Here is a 5000-nt window from a genome sequence, read left to right as displayed (position 1 = left end):
GTGTCCGCGACGGGAGGGCAAGCGTCCTTCCCAGGTTTCCCTAGTAAACCTTGTATGGTAAACATACCCAAGCGTGTCCGTAAGCACGCAACGATAGTCACGAACGAGCACATACCTAGGGAAAGTACTCTACGTACTAGGACTTCTGTCCAAGAATGGTGTCCGCGACGGTCGGGCACTGTGACGCAATTACCAAATCCTAGAATCGTACAAGCAGTGTGTACAAACATAAACATTAACGCGTTCGCTCGGGCTGCGCCGTCCGTGTTGAACACAAATGCGGGTGATTATATGAGTGGATGGACAAAAACATGCGTGGCGAAGACAATTTTCTGCACGATGTGCACATAGCTCATTTCGTCGTCCCGGGCGAATGGAAAAACACAAAAATCTCGAGTATCTTTCTAGGTTTCTGTTATAAAAGGGCAGGCCAAAAGGTGACCGGTTGAGATGAGCATTTTAAGCATGCAAGCACTTAATTGCAACTTTTCCTACAAAAACTAGGTACGTGCACGTAGATTGTATCAACATGGACATCCATGATTGCGTACGCCCGGGCTGCGCCCTCCGTGTTGTACTTTCCCTGATTGGTACACAATTTTGGTGCAAGTGTACCAACATCGACATCTATGAACGCGTACGCTCGAGCTGCACCCTCCGTCTTGTACTTTCCCTGATCGGTACACAGTTTTGGTGCACGGCTATCCCGAAAGGCAACTTGTACCAACATCGACATCCATGAACGCGTACGTAGCGTACTTTCCCTGATCGGTACACAATGTTGGTGCACGGCATAGGAAATGGGCTTAAAATGGTCAAACTCAATCCATTTCCACTAAAGATAGTCAATAACAGCTGTGCCGATGAAGTAGGGCACGATGCAAGTCAATGTTATTTAATGAATTACATGTTCACCATACATTTCAGTACAAAATTGCTCGGTCAGACCTACAAAGTGCTATATCTCGAATACTAAACGTCGCAGATGGGTGTCGTAGAACAATTTTAAGTTCGTCTAACGATTCTACATCCGATTCTGGATAGTGGTTTTTCGACCACTTTTCAACATTTTGTGACACCCCGAACCTAGGGGCAGCTCCCTAGCTTTTTTCAAAAATGTGCACCGAACGGGCCAGAGAGCTCGAGTAGTCGAAAATTTTTTTTTTTGCTAAAACCCCTCAAAACGTGTCAGGAACGCACCCTAGATGATGAAAAGTGCAACCAGAATGTCAATCGACAACATGCCCGGGGGTACAAATTTGCTCTACGCGTCCCTAGGTAGGGTACTTTTTCATACAAACATCAAAGTGTACGGTGCACACAGTGCGCGGAACAAAAATTGCTCGGTCAGACCTAGGACGGGCCATATCTCGAATACTAAACGTCGCAGATGGGTGTCGTAGAACAATTTTAAGTTCGTCTAACGATTCTACATCCGATTCTGGATAGTGGTTTTTCGACCACTTTTCAACATTTTGTGACACCCCGAACCTAGGGGCAGCTCCCTAGCTTTTTTCAAAAATGTGCACCGAACGGGCCAGAGAGCTCGAGTAGTCGAAAATTTTTTTTTTGCTAAAACCCCTCAAAACGTGTCAGGAACGCACCCTAGATGATGAAAAGTGCAACCAGAACGTCAATCGACAACATGCCCGGGGGTACAAATTTGCTCTACGCGTCCCTAGGTAGGGTACTTTTTCATACAAACATCAAAGTGTACGGTGCACACAGTGCGCGGAACAAAAATTGCTCGGTCAGACCTAGGACGGGCCATATCTCGAATACTAAACGTCGCAGATGGGTGTCGTAGAACAATTTTAAGTTCGTCTAACGATTCTACATCCGATTCTGGATAGTGGTTTTTCGACCACTTTTCAACATTTTGTGACACCCCGAACCTAGGGGCAGCTCCCTAGCTTTTTTCAAAAATGTGCACCGAACGGGCCAGAGAGCTCGAGTAGTCGAAAATTTTTTTTTTTGCTAAAACCCCTCAAAACGTGTCAGGAACGCACCCTAGATGATGAAAAGTGCAACCAGAACGTCAATCGACAACATGCCCGGGGGTACAAATTTGCTCTACGCGTCCCTAGGTAGGGTACTTTTTCATACAAACATCAAAGTGTACGGTGCACACAGTGCGCGGAACAAAAATTGCTCGGTCAGACCTAGGACGGGCCATATCTCGAATACTAAACGTCGCAGATGGGTGTCGTAGAACAATTTTAAGTTCGTCTAACGATTCTACATCCGATTCTGGATAGTGGTTTTTCGACCACTTTTCAACATTTTGTGACACCCCGAACCTAGGGGCAGCTACCTAGCTTTTTTCAAAAATGTGCACCGAACGGGCCAGAGAGCTCGAGTAGTCGAAAATTTTTTTTTTGCTAAAACCCCTCAAAACGTGTCAGGAACGCACCCTAGATGATGAAAAGTGCAACCAGAACGTCAATCGACAACATGCCCGGGGGTACAAATTTGCTCTACGCGTCCCTAGGTAGGGTACTTTTTCATACAAACATCAAAGTGTACGGTGCACAAAGTGCGCGGAACAAAAATTGCTCGGTCAGACCTAGGACGGGCCATATCTCGAATACTAAACGTCGCAGATGGGTGTCGTAGAACAATTTTAAGTTCGTCTAACGATTCTACATCCGATTCTGGATAGTGGTTTTTCGACCACTTTTCAACATTTTGTGACACCCCGAACCTAGGGGCAGCTCCCTAGCTTTTTTCAAAAATGTGCACCGAACGGGCCAGAGAGCTCGAGTAGTCGAAAAATTTTTTTTTGCTAAAACCCCTAAAAACGTGTCAGGAACGCACCCTAGATGATGAAAAGTGCAACCAGAATGTCAATCGACAACATTCCCGGGGGTACAAATTTGCTCTACGCGTCCCTAGGTAGGGTACTTTTTCATACAAACATCAAAGTGTACGGTGCACACAGTGCGCGGAACAAAAATTGCTCGGTCAGACCTAGGACGGGCCATATCTCGAATACTAAACGTCGCAGATGGGTGTCGTAGAACAATTTTAAGTTCGTCTAACGATTCTACATCCGATTCTGGATAGTGGTTTTTCGACCACTTTTCAACATTTTGTGACACCCCGAACCTAGGGGCAGCTCCCTAGCTTTTTTCAAAAATGTGCACCGAACGGGCCAGAGAGCTCGAGTAGTCGAAAATTTTTTTTTTGCTAAAACCCCTCAAAACGTGTCAGGAACGCACCCTAGATGATGAAAAGTGAAACCAGAACGTGAAACGACAACTTTGTTGGGGGTACCCTTTTTACTCTACGGGCCACTAGCTTAGGCGCGCCAACAGCGCTTTCCTCTCGGGTTCCCATTTTTTGCCCTCCTGGGATTATGATCATTTACTCATTGCCTACTATAGGGAAGGTACCTTGCTCCGAGGTCAAAAATGAAGATTTCACCAAATCGTAGTTTTAACCTCTATTTAGTCGTAGGAGCATGGTTTGCAGTGTCCGTGGGTCATATAAGCCCCCGTTTGGGTCATACGTCCCCTCCCCGATGAAAATCGTCATATGACTATAGGCCGAACTTATGAAGCAAAAGTGGTGTCTGGTGGGTTCTGCCGATGATCTTAACCTATGATTTTGAGTTTCCACTCTTTCAAAACGTTTCCTGGAGCAGTACATCACGGGTCTACGGACCCAAAGACTTCGTTGCGATGGTTTCAAGCATAAAAGTTGTAACAGTTAAGGGTTTTTAATACGCGTATATTAAATCATTGCTTGAAACTAAGCTTCGTTGTCTTTAAACTCTGCAAGACCAATCGAACTTCTTAGGGAAACTCGAAGCATTCACGCTAAGCTGGTGGTGCAGGGCACATAGCGTGATGAAACCGGGTTTCCCTAACCAATGTGGCATATTTTTTCCCTGAGAGTGAAGCTCAGACCCACGTAGGGGAGAGCGAAGTGGAACTTTAATGTTCAATGCAGCAAATGTTCGCCATGCGGATAAACAAGTTGGAATAGTTCAATGTAGTGTAATGCAAACACGAATCGCAAATAACGATACGGGACCCAGAAGCAATTCTGCGGATCCCTCGGGGAGTGGTGAGTTGATATAAATTAGAGGTGAAAGTCCAAGTTGTTCGAGCTCCGGCTCGGCAGCCGATACGAGGTTCCTGTTGAGCTTGTTTGTACATCGCGCAGAGGCGCCGTTCGGTTCTAGCAATGATTCCCGCCACCATGTTCCATGCGTGCAGAGATCCGTTAGAGCTCGTTCAATGTGTCCCGCCGTGATTACGAAAAAGTCCAACAGTTGACTTAGTTGGGTGTGCGTCAAGTAATCGCGCAGAGATGCCGATCGGTTCCTAGCAATGTTTCCCGTCACAAGGTGGTATTGGCACCTGTGCAGAGTGGCCGTTAGCAATGTCTCCCGTATCACGGTGGTGTACCATCACTAGTGCAGAGTGACCGCTAGCAATGTCTCCCGTCACAAGGTGGTAGCCCAGAAGTGCAGAGAAGCCGCTGTAGCAAAGTCTCCCGTATCACGTTGGAGTTCTTCCACTAGTGCAGAGAGATCGCTGAACCGTTCAATGTGTCCCGTCGTGGTGTGCTTGTACCGAGCACGTAGGATACACCTTGCTTTGTTGGTTTGGGATAGGAGTGGTCGCGCAACTGCCTCCACGCCGCAGAGTGCCAGTTCGGATTGAAGGTCAACTTTAGCCGTTCAATGCATCAGTCGGTGGGTGTTCAGATGGCATCACAACTTCCCCTAGGTGCTCAAGTTGGCTGGGTTGTAAAACATGTACACATGCGCAGAGTATCGTGCGTACTAGCAAAGTCTCCCGTCACGGTGGTTACGAATGAGTTCCATGCAGTGCAGAGCGATCGTTAGTGCGTGCAATGTACCAGTCGATGTGTCGTACCGGCATACAACCCCGCTTAGAGGCCCGTCGCTCGAAGAGGACAAGAAAGAGTGCGCAGAGTGCCGTACCGGCATAGCAATGTCTCCAGACATACGTTGGGACACCCGACGC

Source organism: Anopheles coluzzii (genome assembly GCF_943734685.1).
Source record: "Anopheles coluzzii chromosome X unlocalized genomic scaffold, AcolN3 X_unloc_24, whole genome shotgun sequence".
NCBI lineage: Eukaryota > Metazoa > Arthropoda > Insecta > Diptera > Culicidae > Anopheles > Anopheles coluzzii.
This window is presented reverse-complemented; position numbering follows the sequence as displayed.